The following is a 19,210-nucleotide window of genomic DNA, read 5'->3' on the forward strand; positions in this document are numbered from 1 at the left end:
CATGGGATCTGTGGTAATAATCGAAGACACGCTGACAGCTGCGAACCATGTGCATCCCTTCATGCTTGATGTCTTCCCCGACGGCGATGTCATCTTTCAGCAGTATAATTGTCCTTGAGCCAGAACCGTATTACAGTAATATAAGGAACATTATAGTGAACTGACGTTGATGTCTCGGCGATCAAATTCACCTGATGTAAATCGTATGGAACCCGTCTGGGTAGCCAGCTGGAGCCATCACTGGGTACGTAAATCAGCGGCCCGTTATTTACGCGAATTACATGACCTGTGCGTAGGCATGAAATACCACATACCTCCACAAACCTACCAACAAACTGTCGGATCCCTGATATGCAGAATCAGTGATATATTTCGTTTCAAAGATGGACAAATAAGCTATTAAGCAGGTGGTCATAATATTTTGGTTCAAATGGTTCAAATGGCTCTGAGCACTATGGAACTTATCTGCTGAGGTCATCGGTCTCTGAACTACTTAAACCTAACTAACCTAAGGACATCACACACATCCATACCCGAGACAGGACACGAACTTGCGACCGTAGCAGTCGCGCGGTTCCAGACTGTAGCGCCTAGAACCGCTCGGCCATAATGTTTTGGCTCATCAGAGTTCACATAATTTGGGAGACTTCTGAAGTTATTTTTCCATTCTTCGGATATTAATTCCAACTGTTATGTGTGTTCACCAAAATACTGCATTTCGCTTTCACTGTAATTTAAGCAAAAGGAGAAGAAACTGTTGTCAGAGTGACGGCACTTTCTTATTCTTAAATGAAATTTTCAGCTAGCCAGGTTGGAACTTGAAAGCACACGGTCTGCAACGATGAAGACGTCGACATTTCCTTCATACCTTTCCAGTTTGTAGGGTGTTGTTGGATACAGAGCGCATACACATCTTCACTCCACGAGTTACACCTATGAGGTGAAGTTCACATACACACACAGCGCGAGTGCGCGATGACGTTACAAGCTGTCACGGATGAGGTAAAGGACGCAGGTCCTAAATTGACTGAGTCGAAAATTATGAACGAAATTCGTTTGAAACCCTTGATACAGGCACTGTTGAAAGGATTTTACGATAGGAAACTTTCAAAGGATGTGATACAGACCAAATCAAGGAAAAATGTCAAGTAAATATTGCCTCTAAGATGCATACCGTAGAAGCTGTAAGCACTTGCTCGTCTTCGATACTGTGAAACAAGTACCTTCTACTGCAAGTTTTTTGGTCTCCATATTTCTGGAGGTGGTGGCATGGACCAAAAACAAGGAAAAAAAACTAGGAACTTTTTTTGCTTTGGTCCATACTACCATGTCAGAAAGTTGCTTATCCACAGTCCCACACGCATTTGTACTATGAAGTGTATTCTGCTCTCAGAGGTACCAGAATGATTTTCGCTTATGACTTGCGTCTCTGTCGTTTCCGGACGAAGGTCCCTTACCCTTCTCCATCATCCCCGAAATTTTGAAAAATAATCACGGAATCACCCGATATTGTGTGACTGCGTGTTATCTGTTGTAAAGATTATAGTTTCAATTTTGTCTTCTCTCAGCTTAAGTTGAACATTCCTTTAATTATTCCCTTGCGCTATGAAAAAGTTTCTCGTCTCCACGAAATCTGAAATACAGTTTGTCAGATTGGGTTTGTTCATTTATGGATCGGTTTTTACATAAAGGAGTAAAGTCTTAGGGCATAGACTTTAATCAGCTCTCTGATTAAAGTTTAAAGTAGTCCTTATGATCGTAATTTCGCTAACAAACGTAGATGTGGTACCGAGGCAATTGTTTTTCGAAAGTCGAGAAATGGAATGTGAAGAAAGTCATTTAAGGTCCCAGGAAGACGACTGCGTACGCTGGCGGTAGTGACAGGACAGAAGTAGGGGACCCACTCACTGTTTTGGAGACGATCCGAATTTGCTTATTTCAAGAGTCAGCAGGAGAACGTACTGCGCTCATTGCGGTATAGCACCATTGCCTGGTTTGACAACGATGCAGAGATACAACTACACCTACTGTTTCTATTATTTGGATGTGGCGCCCATCCACCACATAATTAAATACTTTTATTTAACTTCATATCAGTAATAATGTTTCTAAAGATTTCACTAAAATGTAATAACAGATGGAATGACGCCTCCGCTAAGGCGGCCTGATGCAGTCATATATACTGTAGCATTGTAACAAAGGGCAGAGCCGGCCGCGGTGGTCTAGCAGTTCTAGGCGCGCAGTCCGGAACCGCGCGATTGCTACGGTCGCAGGTTCGAATCCTGCCTCGGGTATGGATGTGTGTGATGTCCTTAGGTTAGTTAGGTTTAAGTAGTTCTAAGTTCTAGGGGACTGATGACCTGAGAAGTTGTCCCAGATTGCTCAGAGCCATTTGAACCATTTGAACCCATAATCCCCTGAATCGATGAATCAGTCACATCGGACTTTTAGTATTTACCACTTATCTTTCTCATATTTCATCTTTTGTATTGCTATGCTAAATACAAATGACGTATATCCGTACCGATGACAGAAAACAACATACCGGGTAAAGATGGAATCACTTCTGATCACGTAGGGTCGCTACCCTTTCAACTCTTTCTATACGCCAGCCTGACATGTGAATTCGTTTAGGCGTCCATACAAACCACCAGTTACACCTCTCCATTTCATTATCAGAATTAGTCAGAACCGCGAGACCACCGCGGCCGGCAAAGGAGACACTTTTGACCGTTTTAGGCAGAGAGCACCAAACTAATGTAAATTACTGTTGTCGTGACTCTTACTTCTTTAGTCCGAACTACTTTAGCAAATTATTTTCTTAGTAATATACCCTACTGTTGGAGACCTCAATTTCTATTTACTTCTCTGGCTGTAACTAAAGTAGTAATACCTTTATACTAAAGAAGTGGGCTATTTCTGCTGAGTGATGGAACGTCCATTTTATTTCCTCTCGCAAAATATTGATTGTCAGAAGACAATATTGCATCACCTTTTGACATTAACATCGTGTTAGCGAAATTAATGCTAGAAAGAATTATTAAAAGTCAAAGAAGCTAAAGGCTTTTGTACTAATGATTAGATCGGTATATTATCAAAAAGAAACGTGCTTTTAATGGACGAATGTAATGTTCATAACCCCGTTATCAACAGCTACTACCACCTATTCTTGCTCGATGACAGGTCTTAATTTAAGTGGTGCCATATCCATTTTTACAGCTTTAGATGAAGGTAACTGTAACATGGAGGTAGTCAAGTGCAATTTAAGTGTTATGAAACGTAGCATAAAGTGAAAAAGAGCAGTTTGCTGAAACAGTGAAAAAGTACATAACTACTGCTGAGTCTAAAATGCCCGATCTCAACTTGCTAAAAAGGAGAAAGGACGCTTGGAAAAAATACACGTTGAAGGCAACGCAGAGGCTCTTATACAAAAGATCACAAGAGCAGCTTAAAGTAATTTGAAAGGACATGAAAGTGAAGCGAAGAAAATGAAGTCTAAATGGTATCGAGAACAATTCAAACTGTCATTGGAGTAACTGAGACGATGATAGACGATCTATACTCGATGTTAACAAATTTCTCTTCATCAGAAACACTTTCCTTGCCAGTAAGAGTCTACATCCCTCTCTACTTTGGCTGTCATCTGTTATTTTGCTGCCAAAACAGCAAAACTAATTTACTACTTTGTCTCGTTCCCTAACCTGATTCCCTCAGTGTCACCTAATTAGATCCGTCTATATTCCATCATCCGTATTTTTGCTTTTGTTGATGTTCCCCTTATATCCTCCTTTCAAGACGCTGTCCATTCCGGTGAAATGCTCTTCCAAGTCCTGTGCTGTCTATGACAGAATTACAATGTCATCGACACACCTCAAAGTTCTTATTTTTCTCTCTAAACTTAATTCCTACTCCAAATTTTTCTTTTTATTTTCTTCACTGTTTGCTCAATTTACGAACTGAATAAGATCTGTTATAGGGTACAATTCTGTCTCACTTCCTTCTCAACAAACACTTCCCTTTCATTCTCCATGACTCTCACAGCCGGCTTCCGGTTTCTGTACAAGTTTTAAATAGTGTTACTCCCTGTTTTCTAGCACTGCTATGTTCAGAATTTCAAAGAGTATTCCAAAATCAACAATGTCAAAAGCATGCCGAAGTCCACAAATGCTACAGCCGTACGTTTGCCTTTACTTGGCGTGTTTTCCAAGAGAAGGCATACTGCCACTATGCCTCGCGTCTTCCTGCATTTCTCAGGAACCACAACTGATTTTACCCGTTTTTCCGTTCTTCTCTAAAGAACCGGGCTAGTATTTTCCAATAATGACTTACAAATCTGATAGTTCTGTAATTGTCACACCTGTCAGAAGCTGCTTTATTTGGAGTTGTAATTGCATTCTTCTTGAAGTCTGAGCATATTTCACCTGCCTCATACATATTGCATACCAGATGGAAGAGTTTTGTTATGGCTGGCTCTCCCAAGGCTATCAGCAGTTCTGATAGAATGTTGTCTACCCCGGGGCCTTGTTTCGACTTAGATCTTTTAAAGCTTTGTCAAATTCTTCTTCATACAGCCGCTTCTCTTTCCTTCAAAGGCTCGTTTAATTTTCCTGTAGGCGGTATCCATCTTTCCCCTAGAAAAATGTTTTTAAATCTTTACATTTGTCCTCCAGACATTGCTGATTAACCATTTTGCACTTCCTGCCAATCTCATTTCTTAGACGTTCATTTGTTGCTTTTTTAAATTTTCTGCTTCCGTCAATGAAATTCAGTTTCTCCTCGGTTATCGAATATTCCTACCAGGCCTGGTATTTTTGTCTATTTGTCCTCTTCAGCCTCAAAGCTACTCATTCGCCTTCAGCTGTACACATGTCTCCTGCTGAATTCAACAGTTGCCTAAAGCTCCCTCTGAAACTCTCAACAAGGTCTGGTTCTTTCGATGTACCGGGTCCCATCTCCTTAATTTCCTAACTATCCGCAATTTTTTCAGTTTTAATCTACAGTTGAATACCAATAAATTGTGGTCAGAATCCACATCTGCTCTAGAAATGACTTAGATTTTAAAATCTGGTTCCCAGATTTCTGTCATACCTTACAGAGGGTGACACAAATTGAACTATATGAAATAAAATCGGCGTAACTTGTGAAAGGTTTGCGTCAGGCTCGGTTAGCCGTAGGGGTAGATGGGAATTAGTATGCATATATATATGGTTTGGTTTAGCGACGAAGCCCACTTTCATTTGCATGTGTTCGTCAATAAGCAAAATTGGCACATTTGGGAGACTGAGAATCCACATTTCGCGATCGACAATTCTCTTCACCCTCAAGGAGTGACTGTGTGGTGTGTAATAGCGAGTCGCAGCGTAATCAGTGCGATATTTCTTGATGGCACGGTCGAGCAGTGGTAAAATTTGCTGTTTTGAAGAGCGCGCCGCAGCGCGTTGTGTGAAGCAGTCGCCCTCCGTTTCTGGCGGTGGCGCCGCTGAGGCAATCGCAGCTTTGGTGTGTCCCTATGGCGGGAGCGGGGAGAGGTTGCCTGTTCACGTGCATTTAAGGGGCGCTATGAGCTCGCCAGTCGAGCAGTTGGTCAGTCGGCGAGTCTGGTCAGCTCGTCAGTCGCAGTGAGTCTGGGTCAGCCTCGCGTCACCAGTTGCTGGTCGGTCTCTCGTTCGCATTTGTGTGGCAGTGAGTGCCTGTCCGTCGTCTGAATGCAAGTATGTCTGTCGTTTGGATCAACCTTTACAGCCGGTAAAATGAGAGTCTTGCCACTCCGCCAGTAAGAGAACTCAGCGAGTGGTCGCCGGGTCTGTGCTGAGTTCCTGCATCTGAGTCTGCGCGTTAGGCCTCCAGTCTGCTCGAGTTGCTCTGGCAACGGTCATTAGCGGTTGGATCGATCGGTTGATCGGTCGCGCACTGAGATACAAGATGACTTGTCCGCCTTGAGCGTCAGCGCATGTGGGGTCCGCACGTGGGTGCAGTGGGTCGCGCGGTATAGAAAGGGATAGTGGCTTCGCGATCGACACGAGAGCAACAGGAGTCAAACCATGACATGGGGCTGGCCGGTGTGAGCTGCGACGCCGTGAGACGGGAGATCGGCGCGCCTTCCTGCGTCCGTTGAAGCGGCTGGGAGCGGACGGTTCGGGAGAGCGTTGTGGGTGCTGGGCCAGGTCTTCGCCAGGAATCTCAGTTTATTAGAAGTTAAGTGATTGGAGATATGTTGTTTCAGTTACTTGTTAAATTGTTTTCTTGGTGAGGTCACCAGCCACTTTGTTTTGGGGTCGTGCCACCATTCTTCTCTGTTTGCCCAGCCGGGAGAAGATGGTTATTTATGATTTAGGTGGTAAATTTTTCCCTTGTGGAGTAGGGGCGGGTTTGAGCAGTCTCCGGTTCGGGTTGTTTAGTAACCCCCCTGTTAACCTGCCATACGTCAATAGCTGCCTCTGTCATGTTTATCGGATTCGATGTTAACGAATTTATTGCTTAAGGTGTAAAGGCCGAATTCCTGGAATGTGTTTTTATTATCTCGAGAGGTTGTATATGTGTAATGTAGAGCATGTTTGTACATTTTATGGAAGTCTGAATTTCATGGGTTTTATTTAAATAGTCATTTTTACAAAGTTGCCACCTTTGCATCGTAAGAGTCATTTTAAAAACAAATTGCATTTTCGGTGGCAAATAATTTCTTAGTGTGAGTGTTTGTACCATTTCCATCCCTCCTACAGGGTGCATAGTTTATGTGTTTGTGTGATTTGTTAGAATTTTTAGTTTGAGGTAATCTGGTGTGTTGCAGATTTGCAGCACTGTAGTCTTTTAGAGGTTGTTGTGAGCGGTCGTAACTACGGCCGTGTTAAAAGGGAGCAGCAAGCTTCTCAGCCCGGAAGCTCATACTGTCAGAAAAAAAATGTTATTTCTGTCTCTGAATAAATTGTAACTTAATATTTAGAAGGTGCTTTCTGATTATAGTTTTTAAATCTGTTTTTTTAAGAAAGTGTTTTTAGGAAAAAAAATTCAATTTGTTGAAATTTAATTTGTTTTTATCAGTTACGCACCTGCAACTACTTCCACGTTAACATAGTGTGATTAAATGTGTTAATGTTCTTGATGAATCGTTAGTAAATAAAGTAAATTCTTAAGAAAATGTTTTGAATGTAAATTCACGTTTCAACGGTGACTACCGAACGGTGTGTATTTATTCAATCACAGGATAATTTGTCGACATACGAGTGTGCAAAACTGAACTGCAGCACCCGATACAAGGCAACAGATTATTTTATTTTCCGATACAGAGCCTAATTCAGTATTGTAATGTCCCCTCCAATGATCCTTGGATCTTGACGTTAGCGGGATGGCTCGAGTGCCTCAGCCATACAGACATACCACAAGTGAAACAACGGAGGGGTGGTTCCTGATTTGGGGCAGCAGCCTTTCCAGTAGTTGCAGGCGCAACAGTATGGATGATTGATTGATCTGGCCTTGTAACATCAACCAAAACGGTCTTGATGTTCTGGTGCTGCGAACAGCTGAAAGCAAGGGGAAACTACAGCTGTAATTGTTCCTGAGGGCATGCAGCTCTACTGTATGGTTAAATGATGCTGGCATTCTGTTGGCTAAAATATTCCGGAGGTAAATCAGTCTCCAGTTCGGATCTCCGTGAGGGGACTGCTCGAGCTGACGTCGTTAGCAGGAGTAACGAAGCTCGTGTTCTAGGGATCAGAGCGTGCAATGGTAAATAGATCAATCGGGAAGATATGTTGGAGAAATTTAAAAGGGGAATGGATAGGTTAAAGTTGGATATAGATAAGTGAAGTTCGGTGGTAGGTGTAACAGAACTTCTGGTCAGGTGAATACAGGGTGGGTTTAATAATCAATAAGGAAATAGGAATGCGGGTAAGTTAATATGAACAGCATAGTGAACGCATTATCGTAGCCAAGGTAGACATGAAGCCCACATTGCTGCGCGGAATGGCCGCGCGATTTGAGGCGCCATGTCACGGATTGCGCGGCTCCTCCAGCCGGAGGTTCGAGTCCCCTCTCTGGCGTGTGTGTGCGTGCGTGTGTGTGTGGTGTGTGTGTGTGTGTGTGTGTGTGTGTGTGTGTGTGTGTGTGTGGTAGTGTGTGTATGTGTATGTGTGTGTGTGTGTGTGTGTGTGTGTGTGTGTGTGTGTGTGTATGTGTTTGTTTGTTGTTCTTAGCATAAGTTTGTTTAAGCAGTGCGTTAGTCTAGGGACCGTTTGGTCCTTCAGAAATTCACACACATTTGAACATTTTTTGCAGCCCATACCCACTACAGTAGTAGCCATCTAGTACCATAGACGATGAAGACGTTTAAGACATGTATGATGAGATAAAATGAATTATTCAGATAGTTAAAGGAGACGGAATATCTAATTATGATGCGGAATGGAATTCGATAGTAGTACAAGTTTATATGTTAACTAGCTTCGCAAATGATGAGAAGAATGAAGAAATGTATGATGAAATAAAAGAAATTACTCTTTTGAACTGAAAGTGCAACGCGCTTTGCCTCCTCATCATATTCCTGAATTTTGTTGCTGAAGGACGGCCGTCCTTAATCGACGCACTCGGCACGTGCTTCTCCTGAGTACCGTCTCTGGCACTCACTCGTATAAGTCGCTTCGTGTTGGAACCCGTGGAGCGTGCAGTGCAGGAACTGACCCACCCACCTTTCCCTCGAGAGCTGCCTTACGGGAAGACGCTCACCGCTAAAGAGGCTTTGAAAAACATCTTTGAATGTCTGACAGCTTGTAGCACTTTAACATTGCAGAACCTAAAAATTTCCCTTGTTTTGGAACATGGACGTGCGGAAGAATATTTGCGTGCGACGTTTGGTGGCAGGTCGGGTCAGCGAGTAGCAGGTGAGCGCGGGGTGGCCACGGCAACGCGCCGTGGCTGTCGTCGCCAGGAGAGCGCGCCAGAGCGCGTGGCGCAGTGTCCGCTCTGCCGCCTGCGAGCCGCTAAACCGGTCCCCGACACCAGCTGCAGGCTGCCTATCTAGCGGGTTTGATTTTCGGCGTTTCGTGTAATCACTGACCGAATTTAAAACTTTAAAACGCGAGCGGCCAAGGTTGAGGCAGGCGTGCCGTGCAGAGGCACCAGTGCGAACGTGCTGAGCCTCGAACCCGCCGCACTCGGCTACGCAGTCGCACTGCGTACCACATAGTCTTACACTCCACATCTCTCAGCAACACAGATCACAAAAAAATCTGTATTATTTGACAATTCTTGTCTCACTGAAGACTTGATATAATTTTATAGACAGAATTCAGTCGTGGTTGTGCATATATGGCACATGTAAACAGGCCCTATTTTGTGTTTAAGGTCCGTCGTCTCCACGTGATCATTTTTTATGCTGCTGACAAACGTGTATTTTTAAAAAGTCACGTTTGGTCTTATCATATGAAAGTTCTCTTTTGTTACCATTATTTCCACATTACTGTAAACCTTCACAAAGTACAAATTGCGGCAATCGACATTCTGCCATATTTTAGCGTTATACACATACTTGGTCCATTCTCTCCTAGATGTAATTATATGCGTTTGATTCATTTTGTGAGACGATTATTTCCCCATAGTTCGATTGTCTCAAAATGCGCTTCAATACAGCCGAAACGCATCGGAAATGAAGAACTAATAAATCCATCTTTATTGTAACGACGACTGAATTCTCTGTACAACATCACGGTTGCTGTACCGAAGTCAAGGAGTTTGGTAATGTTGTGGAATGACTTTTGGTTTAGTAGAATTTTTATATGGTGCAAACTGTCTACATACGGACAGACATAAACAATTTCACAGATTTTCGCACTCAGGCTGTGGCATAATCGTGACTTATTTAGTTTCACAATCGAAAAAAACGTTTTTCACACAAATATGTCGATAGAAATATTGTAGCACTTTTGCAGCATCACTATACAGCCGTGAAAATTCTGACGATATCAATGTAGATTTACTGGACAGTTTAATCAGTTACATCTGCAGACGAAATGTGTCGCTTTCAACTGAAACGGCAAATGGTCTCGAAAACAGCTGACAGTCTCCTCGAAACTTTTGGAAAACTATCCTTGTACATTTTTAAAGGCCAGAATGAATTCTTCAGACCTCGCGTCTTCGTTAATGGCAGTGAGATTAGGGAACTAGAGGGGTTTGTCAGAATGTATCACTTCTATAACTCTATTTTCTGTTTCAATGCATCCCCGTCAAATTAGAAAACGAGTTGTTTCTCATATTGCAGTGTCTTACTATCGGCAGTATGTAGTCACGTCCACTTAAAATGTGCGGTCTGCAGTCCATTCCACATGTTTTAATTTTCGTTCCTGCACTCCTTTTTCCTTCATAAATTCGACAACACCGAATTTCAAACTGAAAAATTGTTGCGAGCGTGAGCCTCGACTGTAATGTATAAACGCTACATACTCTTCATTTAGTTCCATCGAAAAGAGTTAGAAATGACATTGGAATAATGCATTCGAACTTCATAAATTTTGCTATTCGTACCATCAATTTCTCTAAGTGCCGCATGCCTGAAAAGTTAGCACTAAGTGCTTCTTGATGTACTGAATAAATAAATCCTGTCTGTCGGTCGATGTAGTTTTTCTGTTCTTTCAGTGTCGATTAAATCTTTAAATGCTTTGTAATGTCGTTTCACAGCCAATTTGCAGTATGTGTCGCTTATGAGACTGCATAACATGCGCAAGAACTCTCATCCCTGTCTTCTGTCATTCCCATTCATTTTTAAAGATTTATGGCTATAGATCGCTACACTGCTTTTGTGCAAACATCTAGCGAATCTGTGAACGTCCTTCACGAAACGAACAAATACTGAAGGCTACACAGCGCTGACACCACGGTTCTGCCGAACTGAAGAATTGTACTGACCGAATAATGCCACACCGCAGAACTAAATGAAAAGCCACGAGGTACCGGCTACTACGGGGTAGGTAGCGACAACCCGTGCCTCGGACCGCGTGAACTCTGGCACGCCGTGGCCTGCCCTGCTTTAAAATGGTTTCATAATCAACACATTAACAACTACGATCTTCCGTTAATGGTTTAACGCAAGTCAACTATATAAGTTAGAAAATGTGAATATGTCTTGACTTAGTGTAACGCAGGGTGAGAAAATCACCCGGACTACAATATTTGAGAGTGACAACAGTTACTGACACACAGAAAACTTTAAACGTAATTTCAAACCTTTCTCGAACATTTTCTCGCTGAAATCGTCCACAAAAAATGAAAGGAACATTTCCGTTGTTCATGCAGTAGAAGTTTAGCATTAGGCATCACGTTTTAGTTTACTACTTCTTTACTACTGACTCTATTTGCAACACATTTCGCAGACACTATCCACATATATACTGAATGTACCTGCAAAATTATATCATCATGCGACACAATAGTTTGGGAGATATGAGAACATAAACATGGAAAGGCATAAAAAACTAGTTTTCTCTCAAAACTGAGCGCAAATTACCCAGAGTATATTTATACAGTATTTAATAATGAGACAGCTTACCAGTTTCGGTTTTGACTTTCTCATTAGTCTATGGCTACAATCCGAATATTATTAGAATTTTAGGTATTCAAGCGTTATACGATGAACGACAAACATTTAACAAATTATCTCATTTGTGGAGTAACAATATGCTTGAAGCTGCTTAATACGCTGGTGTGTAATTCCTTAAATAATATAGGGTTGGGGGGAGAGTTAATAGTTTTGTGTCTAAATTGAATATTTTATAACAACAACAAATTGCTTCACCGACAATGTAACTATATTGTAAAATGTGTCACATAAACTGTTTGTGATTATTACAGTGTTTATTCTACACCCACATTCTACGTTTCTGCATCTGTAGTCCGCAATTCAGTTTATGGTGTATGGTGGACGATACGTCTGCCAACACAATCTGATCAATACATCACTATGGTTTTGACAAATGGCGTACGGCAAGCATGGTTTCGGAGAAACTCCGCATGGGCTCCAACTTCTCTCATTTTCTCGTCGTGGTCGTTTTCCGAGAGCTACGTAGCAGGAAGTAATACACTACTGGCCATTAAAATTGCTACACCACGAAGATGACGTGCTACAGACGCGAAATTTAACCGACAGGAAGAAGATGCTGTGATATGCAAATGATTAGCTTTTCAGAGCATTCACACAAGGTTGGCGCCGGTAGCGACATCTACAACGTGCTGGCAGGGAGAAAGTTTCCAATCGATTTCTCATACACAAACAGCAGCTGACCGGCGTTGCCTGGTGAAACGTTGTTGTGATGCCTCGTGTAAGGAGGAGAAATGCGTACCATCACGTTTCCGACTTTGATATCGCGGTTTCGGTTTATCGTATCGCGAAATTGCTGCTGGCGTTGGTGGAGATCCAATGACTGTTAGCATAATATGGAATCGGTGGGTTCAGGAGGGTAATACGGAACGCCGTGCTGGATCCCAACGGCCTCGTATCACTAGCAGTCGAGATGACAGGCATCTTCTCCTCATGGCTGTAACGGATCGTGCAGCCACATCTCGATCCGTGATTCAACAGATGGGGACGTTTGCAAGACAACAACCATCTGCTCGAACAGTTCGACGACGTTTGCAGCAGCATTGACTATCAACTCGGAGACCGTGGCTGCGGTTAACCTTGACGCTGCATCACAGACAGAAGCGCCTGCGATGGTGTACTCAAAGACGAACCCTGGTGCACCAATGGCAAAACGTCATTTTTCGGATGGATCCGTGTTTGGTGACATCGCGGTGAACGCACATTGGAAGCGTATATTCGGCGTGATGGTATGGGGTGCCATCGGTTACACGTCTCGGTCACCTCTTGTTCGCACTAACGCCACTTTGAACAGTGGACGTTGCATTTCAGATGTGTTACGACCCATGGCTCTACCCTTCATTCTATCCCAGCGAAACCCTACATTTAAGCAGGACAATGCACGACCGCATGTTGCAGGTCCTGTACGGGCCTTTATGAATACAGAAAATGTTCGACTGCTGCCCTGGCCAGCACATTCTCCAGATCTCTCACCAATTCAAAACGTCTGGTCAATGGTGGGCGAGCAACTGGCTCGTCACAATACGCCAGTCACTATCCTTGATGCTGTGGTATCGTGTTGAAGCTGCATGGGCAGCTGTACCTGTACATGCCATCCGATCTCTGCTTGACTCAATGCCCAAGCGTATCAAGACCGTTATTACTGCCAGAGGTGGTTGTTCTCAGGATCTATGTACCCAAATTGCGTGAAAATATGAACACATGTCAGTTCTTGTATAATATATCTATCCAATGAATGCCCGTTTATCATCTGCATTTATTCATGATGTAGCAATTTTAATGGCCAGTAGTGTAAAATTTGTGATGAAAGGAATTAGGGGTAAGGGGGTTGAAATTTGTAGAGGGAGACCAAGGCGTGAACACAGTACGCATTTTGCGGATTGCGGTGTACTGGTATGGAGAGCTGCAGAAACCAATCTTGGGACTGAAGACCACAACAATACAGTACACATAACCTTTCATACAATGTCTCATAATTTACGCAAACACAGTGACGGTGAATACTGAAAAGAATTATATGTCAGTAACTTATTACGAAATCGGATAGCACCAAAGCAGGATGAACATCTATATAAACAGTCCATACTGGTCAGCCAGAACATTAGGACCACCGACCTACTGTCGATAAGAACCACCCAGGCGGCAGCAGCCAGAAATGACTGCTAGTCACGCACGGTGCGTGTAGCGTCAGTGAGCGGGCTGTCGGTTTGTAGAATGGGGAAGGCGTGCGATCTATCTGAGTCTGACCGAGGGCAGATTGTAATGCCCTGGACGCTCGTCACGAGCATCTCGGAAACTGGACGACTTGTCGGGTGTTGCTGTGGTGAGCTGTGGTGAGCGCCTTCACTACGTGGCGAAACCACGTCCAGGCCTCGTGGGGTTGGGCGGACGTACTTGTCTGGGCAGACTGGTAAAACAGGACAGACTGTAATGCTGGGCAGAGTACAAGAGTGTCTGAACACACAGTACGCAGAACACTCCTAACAATTGGCATCGGCAACCGACGGCCCATGCATGTGCCAATATTAAGAACACGACATCGGCAGCTACGACAGGAATGGGCACGTGAACATCGCCTATGGACATGGCGCTGTGGCAGGGCGTTGCGCGGTCTGATGAATCCCGATACGTTCTTCATCATGCCGATGGGAGGGCGCGAATCCGCCGTCTTTCAGTATTACAGACCCTTGACACCGGTATGGCGGGACGGAGACAAGCTGGCGGCAGCTCCATTATACTCTGGGGAACATTCACGTGGGCATCCAGGCGTCCAGCGGAGCTCATTCGAGGCACCATGAAGGTCAAGGAGTGTCGTACACTGGTTGCAGACCACGTACACCCCCTCATGACGATCACGTTTCCCGACGGCAGTGGCGTTTTTCAACAGGATAAGGCGCCATGTCACACGTCTTTGATGTGATTGAACGTGACGTCAGAGCTCATCGCCCCCTTCCCGGAATTTACGGGAATTAGGTGACTTTTGTGTGCAGGTGTGGTGCCATCTTCCTGCAAGGACCTACCAACGCCTCGTGGCTTCCGTGCCACGATGCGCCGCCGCTGAAGACGGACATACCGGCTGTTAGGTAGGTGGAGATAATGTTCTGACTGTTCAGTGTACAGACATTGCAACTGCGTGCCTGACGATACTTGGCGCGATGTTAGCGATTTTCTTTCTCATTCCAGTCGCGAATTGAGCGAGAAAAAACGAGTACCTGTGTGCCTCTGCACGCATTTTAACCTCTCGTATTATTCTCGTGACTGCTACGCGATGTAACCGATGGTCGTGTAAGGTAGCAGACATTGCTCCTTACATGATGACAAATCAGTACTGATACACCGAAAATACCTGATAATTGACCCACCGGTAGGAGAGAATGTATGCAGAAAAGGAAGGTGTGTGTGTCATGTCAGACTAATGAGATGGCCGCAGAGGCTGCAACACGGCCGGAACCCCTAAGGAAGGTGTTTATGTCATGTCAAACTGACGGGATGGCCGCGGCCGGACCCCTTCGTCGGCTGGCGCTTCAGACCACCAAAGACGTTCGGAGAGGCTGGGCCATCACAACAAGGAGCGACAAGGACTTACATGCGAAAGAGAGAAAGACAGTTTCGCGCGACAGTGGAAAGACTGTGATAGGATTGGCGCAGAGCGCGTAGACATACATATTAAAAGTTTGGCGGCATCAGTAACCGCGGGAGAATTCTGTGTCGTGGTTGGGTACAAACGCGCACGCATTCATGGTAGTCTGTGTCGTGATTGGCTACCAACGCGCAGGAATCCATGCGGCGAAGAACGGCCAGGTTTGCAAAAACTCTGAAGGAGTGCTCGGGGGTCGGCAGTGGACTAGAGCAGTCGCGGTGTCTGGCTGCCCTGCTTGGAGAGCGTGGTGAGAAGTAGGTTGGAGAAGTTACCGGCATTGAGTCCAGTGGCTACTCTCAAAGTCTGAATAATTTAGAGCATACGACTCCACACACGTAGCATTATCTGTTCCCCTGAGAAGAGAAACAGATTTGTACTAACTTGTGGTGTTGATATGCAATCTGAAGTGTACCTTTGCTGCCGCGCACTTGAGTCAACCGACTACTCTTGGCATATGTGCAAGTAGCCTGAGTATTGACTCGTGACGGACTCCGCAATTGAACACTTATGTACAGGAGTTTACAGGAGCAAACCACGTCCACGTTGGAGGTTAAAGCCGAGCCCGCACACGGGAAAGACGGCATCACGACGTTGGCTGGGTCGACCGTCGGAGAATTACGGTGATATTAGCAATCGTCAGCCAAAGTAGGGCACTGTAATTCTAAATGAGTTCGTATTCCGCTAGCTCCTTGTCTGGCGCTCTCTGAGTCTGTGTCCGTTCAGGCAGAACTTCACTAGAGTCACTTGCGGGTTCAGTGTTGACTTAAGGAGTCAGGAAAGGAGGACGCATTGTGCCAATGTTAGGCTAGTTACGTTAGCGAGTGTACTGGATTGTCATGTTAGGCTGGAAATATAGCTCATCCTGTTTTATGAATAAATCTTAATTTGGTATCATATGCTAATCATCGTATTATTGATTTCGTAGCTAGCAATCACCATATTTTGTTTAATAACTAGAGTGTAACGGTAATTTCGATGCAAATGATACTGGGGGCATAACCGCGCATTTAAACAGAACCAACTTAAGTCCGACAGCAACTCATGGTCGACTAAGACTGCCAGTAGATATTTTTCAATACATCGATAATTTTATAATAAACTCCCCGTACGTTGCAGTCGAAGAAAAGTTGCATTTTTTCGAATATTGTCGTCTAAATTTACCCTAAAGCGTTTAGAGAATATTATGTTGCCTCTCTTTCAAGGAGTCCCATGCGTACTCACCGAGCATCACCACATAAACCACCCTAACAGAGCGCCTCTGAATTCCATCGGAGTCTGTTGGTAAAGAGTGCCAAAACAGGAAGAATTGCTCACCTTAGCTTGTCGCATAGAATTGTATGCTCAGATATACTACACCGTCCTAGAACACTCTCAAGCAAATTTAATCCTTCCCAAATACTGATTTCCTCTCGCTCCTTAGTATTACCTCTAAATATGCAATTTGACTTGTTCCACATGTTTGCTACTAATTCAGTAATCGCACACTATTGGGTTAATTATTTATTTCAAGTTTCTGCTACCAGTCACTTTTTATTTTATGCTTAATCTAACATAATGCAACGCGTTTCGAACATGTTGCGTTCATTTTCAAGCGTTTGTACATACATACATACATCGAGAAATGTTACTTAAAAATAAACAGTTTTAAACTAGATTAACCTAGAACACTTTGTCCATTGTTTTTTACTGTAGCTGCTGGTCTGGCATTTGGGGGGGAAGGAGGGGGAACAGTGTATATCTAGAAGTCGAAGTCAGTGATGTCTTCTGCTGGTTTTCTTCTTTGTTGTTGACTATGTATATCACAGCCTGTATCCGATGCAGATACATTTGCATCAGTTATGTGTTACGAAAATAGTGTGAAAGGTGTTTATATGACAGTTGATCACTTACAGTTACATCTTCTTGCTGCTTCACTTGTATCACTGGTGGAATGGCGAAGCTGTTGATTGACATTACACCATTGCACATTATATTTTTTCACTGACTGCCACTGCACAAATTGCTTCGATGCTATACACACAACACAAGATGGCGGACTGTAGCATGCGAGTCTGTATCGATTATCGAGGTTTTCTATCGATATTCTTGGTTCTAGTCGATTATTTACATTGACATTTCGTGAATCTATTGAGTTATAACGGGCTTAAGACTATTGAAGAATGTTGAGTTTTTGAATACGGTTATTTCATTAAGAATGTTATCTCCATGGTTTGTGTTACGTATGAAAATTTCCATTTCTTCCATGATATCCATTTTTTTACTTTTTGCTATTTTGTGTAAAATTTCGAGGTTGTCTTCGATTTTCAAAGGGTGGCCTGTGTCTTTAATGTGAGTTTCTACTGCTGATTTGTTACATTTATCAAGCCAGTAGCAGTCTAAATGTTCTTTGAATCGGGTTCTGAAATGTAACAAATCAGCAGGCTGTGATGTACATAGTCAACAACAAAGAAGAAAACCAGAAGACATCACTGAATTCGATTTCTAGATATACACTGCCCCCTCCTTCCCCCCAAACGCCACACCAGCAGCTACAGTAGAAAACAAAGTGTTCTAGATTAATCTAGTTTAAACTGTTTATTTTTAAGTAACGTTTTTCGATGTATGTATGTATGTACAAACGCTTGAAAATGAACGAAACATGTTCGAAACGCGTTGCATTATGTTAGATTAAGGATAAAATAAAAAGTGACTGGTAGCAGAAAGCTGAAATAATTAATTTTCCCACACAGTCACGGTTACAAACATAGCCATTATGGCTGAAAATTATTACTATTGGGTTGTTCCTGTTTACTGTAAGGATTATCTTACGTTTAATCGATGATCCTACCTTGTACAACAGTATCAAATACCTGCCACTCACTTACATCGCTGGTGCCAGTGACGTGCGATGTGCTGTAAGACAGTAGCGTACGATTCTGCAGCTGTAAACCACAACAGTAAAACTATTTTTAGTTGGTGCGTGCGTCACGTTCTGAATAATATTACCGTTGAGCCGCTCACGAAGGCGCCAGGATGGAAGAAAGCTAACGTCAATAGTTTAATTTTAGGTAGCTACGCGATCATGTATGTCGAAGAATTCCGTAGAGGTTTTGGTATTAGAAGAGGACGTCACAAGGGCATCACATCAGTTCGCGACCACCTGATCGTTTGAAGCTCAGACGGAGATTAACAAAACACTTTACTGGGTTGCTCTTCTGCGGCGGAAAGTGCTGGAAACGCTGAAACCGCGAGGGCGGCGTGAACGCAGACGTCGCACCGCAACGCGGAGGCCCCACGCGTGCTGGCAGGTTCTGCGTGGCTAGTGCTGGCATTGGCGGAGTGCGACGCAAGCCGTACTGCGTGGCGCCGCGGGCCTACCTGTACCTCATAGCTGCCGCCGAGTCGTCGTCGCACCGGCTGCCCGCTGCTTGGCCGGGACTCCACTGCCGGGGCAGGACGCGACGCCGTGCTGTGGCCGCGGGCTGCCCGCGGGTCGATAGCCGGGCGCAGCGCGCATGCGCGCCCAGCCGCCGGCAGCCCAGCTGGCGTGCGTGACGGGCGGGCAGCCGACGTCGCAGGCGCACCGCCTGGGGGCGCTACACACACACACACACACACACAAGCTCCGATTTATCGGTCGCCCGATCGACAAATTGTTCGTGTCTACACTTGTTCGCCGACCGCCAGAGAGGTTTCACTAGTCAGGCGATCTCTCCACCACCTCACCCAACAACCGGAGCTTCTTGCGCAGAATTTGCTTACTTCATTAGATATGTGAAAGGAAGTACTACATGGGAGCATAGGTACTTTTCAGTGAATTTGGAGTCAGAAACTAAGGCGTGATTTGTTTATCAAGTAGATGCAGATGGTCTGCTATTTGAGACTACTGACATATCTATAAATATTACGTAGTTAATGATAAGGATCATTATACAGAGTATATCAAAAAGAATTATCCGATTTTAAAAAATTGTAACTATTATGTTATTTGAGATATGTGTGTGAACAAT

The 19,210-nt window shown here is 44.0% G+C and overlaps 1 protein-coding gene across 1 annotated transcript in view; it reads right to left on the minus strand.

The window, feature by feature from the left end:
* LOC126284557 (UNC93-like protein) overlaps nucleotides 1-18,635 on the minus strand; it is a 230,621-nt gene extending 211,986 nt beyond the window's left edge. Inside the window, exon 1 of the mRNA XM_049983559.1 lies at nucleotides 18,579-18,635. The gene's annotated coding sequence lies outside the window, so the exon portion shown is untranslated. The remainder of the gene's footprint in view (nucleotides 1-18,578) is intronic.
* Between the last annotated feature and the right edge of the window lie 575 nt (nucleotides 18,636-19,210).

The sequence above is a fragment of the Schistocerca gregaria genome, chromosome 8, assembly GCF_023897955.1.
Source record: "Schistocerca gregaria isolate iqSchGreg1 chromosome 8, iqSchGreg1.2, whole genome shotgun sequence".
Taxonomy (NCBI): Eukaryota; Metazoa; Arthropoda; class Insecta; order Orthoptera; family Acrididae; genus Schistocerca; species Schistocerca gregaria.